The sequence below is a fragment of the Bos indicus genome, chromosome 22 (genome assembly GCF_029378745.1).
Source record: "Bos indicus isolate NIAB-ARS_2022 breed Sahiwal x Tharparkar chromosome 22, NIAB-ARS_B.indTharparkar_mat_pri_1.0, whole genome shotgun sequence".
Taxonomy (NCBI): domain Eukaryota; kingdom Metazoa; phylum Chordata; class Mammalia; order Artiodactyla; family Bovidae; genus Bos; species Bos indicus.
Window position 1 is genome coordinate 5,552,173 of NC_091781.1, and position 6,000 is coordinate 5,558,172.

Sequence of the window (6,000 nt, forward strand, 5' to 3'; positions counted from 1 at the left end):
CAGTTTGCTACCCAAGTTGATTTTTTCACTCAAAATTATGTTAGTGAGATTTCTCTTATACGTGTAGTTTTTGTTTACTCATTTCCAGTGCTATATTGCATTTCATTGTCTGTGTATCCTGTTTCCAAATTAATTCTTGTACTAATAGTTATTTAAGTTATTACTTCAGTTTGGCATCCCCAAATATTCTTTTCCTTATCATTTATCCTTCCACATATGCTCATGTCACTCCCTAGCAGACGTGCGCCATGGCTGGAGTTTGGCACTGACTGGTTCTAAGTATGTGAAGGAGGGCCCGCTGGGGGATGTGCTGCCTCTCCTCTACTCCATTCATGGTTGAGGCCAAGATTACTCAGGTAAGAGAAACATCCAAGATGCTCTGCACTGGGCCAGGCTTGGTGGATCCTGACTAGCTTGCTCATGCATCTGCAGTTGGTCACGGGGAGGTGGACTGGTCCAGGAAGGTTTCACATTTCTAGAGGCAGCGTGGTTACTGGCCTGTTGACTGGGGCAAAGAGCAGCTGGGCAGAAGTCTCTTATCTTCCAGTAGGCAGGATATCAAGATGGAAGTAGATGCTCCTAAGGCCTGTTAAGTATCGGTATAAGCTAAACATCACCTCTTCAACATTTTATTGGCCAGCCAGCTCCTATTCAAGGGAAATAGTTCAGTTATCTATATTTCTATATAACAAATCACTTCAAAACTAACTACTTTAAAACAATTCATTATTTTACTCACCAATCTATCATTTGGCCAGAGCCCGGTGGGGACAATTCATCTCTGCTCCACTAGATGTCAGCTGGACTAAGGCTGAAGGATCCACTTCCAAGATGGCCCCATCCCATGGCTGGCAAATTCCTGTCCAGGGGAGATTCTCAGCGGGCAGGTTACACTTCTTGAATCATGGGAGATGGATCCTAAGAGACTGGAAATGGAAAATTGCTAGTTTCTTAAGTCTTGGCCCAGAAACTGGTGTAGCATCACTTCTGCCAACTCCTTTTATCACATCCTTATTCAGGAGGAGGGAGACTTGAGACTGTATCTTAAAACTGCCATAAGTGGGCTCTAAGCCCCAGCTTTATGAGAGACGTGACAATGCCACCTTGTAAAGGGCATGGGAACTGGAAGAGGAAAGAGTCGCAGCCATTTTCACAATCAGTGTGAGCGTGAAGGGGGAGAGATTTCTGGTTCAATACTCTCCTTTTACAAAGCTACTAATTACTCATCTCAGCCTTATATTAACTATAACTTATCAAGAGGCAAATTTAGAAAGCCTACTCATTATTTAAATGGCTTGGGATTTTATATAGAAAGGCTTTAAAGTGCCTCCTTTTTATTTCAACATAAATGTTAGTACTTTAGCTCCCCTTGAAAGATGTGAAACCATGTTTTATTGATGGGATAACTATTATGCAACAAGAGCGAGGGTAATCATCTTATTCCACTCCACAGGATGAACATGGCCACTTCTGCACAAAAAAGACAGTGAAATGCTCAATTACAGCTGTGTGGTCAGTGTAAAATCTCTCATTTATATGAGCTGCAGAGTCATTAATTAGACATGGGCAAGGAAAGCTGTGGCCACCTTGGATTTTCTTTAGGCTGTCTTCTCTGTGCTGTATGAGCCACAGCCAAAATGACCTAGAGGCCAACCAGATAGAATCAGTCATTGACTCTCTCCATGCTCATTCATACTCTTCACACGTGACTCCATGGGATAGAACCACTCCTTCAGGGAGGAAATTCTGAACTTCATGCCTCAATTACATTCCCAAATCCCTACTTTCCTTTCCTAGACAGAAACTTAATTTCAATAAGAAGATCTGACCTCCCAGAAGTCCTAAAAATAAAGCGTCTACGATGTCCACCTAGTATGGTTTAATAAGCTTTGTCCAAAAGTTCCACGCCAATTCCACCTCCTGGGGAGCACTGGGGTGGTGATGGCTCTATTCACTGAGACAATTTGAGTCAGTCTTTTTATGGCTTTTCAGCTGCTCTCAGTTAAAAACTGTGTTTGGCAACAAATGATGGAAAACTTTACGTACAATAGCTTTTGAGAAACGGAGTTGCTCTTGTTTCTCTTTTATGTTAATGTTGACTTATTTATTCACTTATTGAAGTATGGTTGATTTACAGCGTTGTACCAATTTCAGGCACACAGCAAGGTGACTGTTACATATTAATATATATTCTTTTTCAGAGTCTTTCCATTATGCGTTATCATAAGATACTGAATACAGTTCCCTGTGGTATACAGTAGGTCCTTATTGTGTATATATTTTTATATGATAGGTTTCAGGGATCATTTCTATAGTTTTTTGTTGTTGTTGTTTCTTTTAATGCACAAAGAAGTATAAAATTCTGGCAACCTCATGATGCAATCAGGTACTTATACTGCTGTTTGGATTTTCTTATTCTATGGTTTTCATTCTCATGTTTGTAACCACAATGTTACCAATCAACGTTTTAAAATTTTGGATTGAAATTACTATGACGATCTTCCTAGGGGAAGTGTTTGAGGCTGTAGACAACAGAAGAGGAATCAGCCAAGAAACATGAGGAGCCCGGAGCCTTTATTCATTTAGGTTAAGGCCATTCTGAAAACACTCTTAAAATACATGTACCTGTGGTTTTTTAAATTATCTTTTTAATAAACAGATTGGTCTAAAGTTTCTTGTCTTTTGGAACTGAAAGAATCTTAACTGATACAAACTGTATATTGCATATAAAGTAATTTCAGTTCAGTTCAGTCACTCAGTCGTGTCCGACTCTTTGCGACCTCATGAACCACAACACGCCAGGCCTCCCTGTCCATCACCAACTCCCGGAGTTCATCCAAACCCATGTCCATTGTGTTGGTGATATCTGAAGGTCTCTAAATCTATCTTTAAAAAATATTTATTGAATGTATTTGCTTTTTGCATTCGTGTAACAAGAACTCACATGGCAAGAACTTGGAACATGAGGAATTCCTGAACTGAATTTGGGAAAAACTACAAAAGTTGTATTTAGAGGGGACAGATAGTCTTGGATGCTTATAACAGAAGTAGAGACTGAAATTTATTGAGCTAATCACCAGTGCCAGAATTAAGAAAAGGACTGAATATACGTAGGCATTTTCAAGATGGTGGAGAAGACATGGAAATCATCTTCCTTCCTACAAATACATCAGAATACATTTACACATGGAACCACCCCTACAGAACATCTACTGAATGTTGCAAGAAGACCACAGACTTCAAAAAAGGGAAGCTGATCTCCACAAAATGAGATAAGACCAGAGAAGAAAGGAAAAAAATGGACAAAGGAAATGGGATGAGGCCTGCAATTTAGGGAAGGAGATGTGAAAGAGGAAGTTTCTGCACACTGGGAAATCCCCTTACGGAGGGGACAGAAGGGTCCTTTTGAACCTCAGAGGTGGGGAGTGTAGCAGCAAGTGCATGGAAAACAAAGTGGAGAGAATTCACCACGGAGATCAGTGCCGACCAGCACTCCCCAGTGGGACATTTGTATGCCCACTGCAGCAAGTTGGGGCTAGGTGCTGAAGCTCAGACTTCAGAGGCAGACCTCAGGCAGAGGACTGGGGTAGACTGCTGGGAAGATACTCTGGAGGGGCTAGTACAACACAGCTGAGGGAAACCAGAGAAAAGCCTGGGCCAGTCAGAGAGCCAAGAGATCTTTGTTGCAGGGACCCTCTAACTCCCTTCACTCACAATCTGCAGAACACCACCTTTACAAGGGCCAGAAGCAGGGTGGGATGCGGCAGTGGTTTGCGACCCCAGAGGCAGCCAAGCCTGCCGGCCACCAACCACCACAAAAATCCACGGGAGAGCAAGAGGCGGGGGACTGTAACTGCGATCTGGAACCCCAAAGATGAGCAGACTGGCTGGCTGCTGCCTAGGCATACCCAAGTACTAGAGGTAGGAGATAAGACGCTGCTGCAGTCCCTGACCTCAGAGGTGGGCATGACGGGACTCAAGCTGTGGTATCTTCCTGTGGGCCTCTACTGCTGCAGGCACTCCACACATGTCCCAGTTGTGTCTGCTGGACCCCTCACTGCCCCCAGACCAACTGAGCAAGTGAGCCCTGATAAGCCAATGCTTTCGCCCCTCTCTTGTCTGGGCAGGAACAGATGCCAGAGAGAGGCCTACCAACAGAGACGGGACCAAAACCAAACTGAGCAGCAGGGGCCGTGTGACCCAAGAACAGGAGGGGGATTTGCTTGCAGTCATGGGATCAGCAGATTAAATGCCCACAATTAGCTTGAGACTGTGGGCTTCGGGGGCAACTACAGCTGGAGTAAGACCAGTCTAACCTGACCACACAGTGCCCACAGCAGTTCCAGAGACCAACCCGGAAATCCTGAGGGAATTCCCGAGTAGGAAGACTGGTTGGAGCTAATTGTGTGGCAAGGACACTGACAACTGAGGCCGTGGGAGAAATTCTTATTGCCACCCTCTCTATATAGGTTTTCATCTTTTTTCTTTTTCATATTATTCTATTGTTTGTTTTTGTTATTCCTTTTCAATTTTTTACTTACATTTTCCTTTTTTAATGTTTTTGCTTTTACGTAAACTTATTTTACTTTACCTTTTTCCTATTTCTACAGTACTTTTTTCTTATATTGCATTTTTCCCATGTTTTTGGTTTTCTATTTTTGCTAGTATAGTTTTAGCAGTGTTTGTTTTTATTTAAAACACTTTTTGGGAGTGCCTGAAGTTCTTTGTGAGTTCTTGTCTATTTAATGTTGCTTTTACCATTTGTCTTGGGGTTTTGTCTTTCTGTTCTTTTTTGTTTGATTTTTTTTCTTTTCTCCCCTCCTCTTATTTTCTCTCTTTCTTTCTCTTCTATGCTATGTACCTTGTGGAGTCTTGGTGCTCTACCAAGGGGCTGGCCCTGAATCTCAGAGGTGGGAGACCCAAATCCAGGTTCACTGGACCACCAGAGGACTCCCAACTTCATGGAATATTAATTGAGAACAGCTCTCCCAAAGGCCTCCATCTCAACACTAAGACCTGGCCCCACTCAAAGGGCAGCAAGCTCCAGGGCAGGATGCCTCACACCAAACAATCAGCAAATCAGGAACACGATCCTACCTAACAGACAGGCTACCCAAAGCCATACCAAGTTCACAGACACCCCTAAACACCCCACTGAACATGGCACTGATCGTCAGAGAAATAAGATCCAGTTCCCACCAAGAGAACAGAGGCACCAGTTATCCTCACTAAGAAACCTTCACAAGGCACTGGTCCAACCACACCCTCTGGGGGCAGAATCCCCAAATAAGAGGAACCATGACCTTGCAGGCTGCAGAAAGGAGAACCCAAGCAACAGTAAATTAAACAAAATGAAGAGTCAGAGAAACACTCAGCAGATGAAGGAACATGGTAAAAACCCACAAGACCAAACAAATGAAGAGGAAATGGGCAGTGTACCAGGAAAAGAACTCACGCTGCTAAGTCGCTTCAGTCGTGTCCGACTCTGTGAGACCCCATAGACGGCAGCCCACCAGGCTCCCCCATCTCTGGGATTCTCCAGGCATGAACACTGGAGTGGGTTGCCATTTCCTTCCCCAATGCATGAAAGTGAAAAGTGAAAGTGAAGTCACTCAGTCGTGTCCAACTCTTTGCCACCCCATGGACTGTAGCCTACCAGGCTCCTCTGTCCATGGGATTTCCCAGGCAAGAGTACTGGAGTGGGGTGCCATTGCCTTCTCCACAAAGAACTCATAGTAATGACATTAAATATGATCCAAATTCTCAGGAATAAAATGGAGGCACAGATGAACCAAATGAAGGCACAGATCAAGAAAATACAAGAAATGTTTAAGAAGGACCTAGAAAAAATGAAGAATAGACAACCAGCAATGAACAACACAATAACTGAAATAAAAAATACACTAGAGGGACCCAATAGAATAACTGAGGCAGAAAAATGGTAAGTGAGCTGGAAGATAGAATGGTGGAAACAACGAACGCAAAGCAAAATAAAGAAAA

General features: G+C 43.2%; 1 long non-coding RNA gene across 1 annotated transcript in view; it reads right to left on the minus strand.

Moving 5' to 3' along the window:
* The window catches only part of LOC139178716 (uncharacterized), a 60,780-nt gene extending 59,648 nt beyond the window's left edge, over nt 1-1,132 (minus strand). The window contains exon 1 of the long non-coding RNA XR_011563198.1: nt 740-1,132. This is a non-coding gene — a long non-coding RNA (uncharacterized lncRNA). The remainder of the gene's footprint in view (nt 1-739) is intronic.
* Between the last annotated feature and the right edge of the window lie 4,868 nt (nt 1,133-6,000).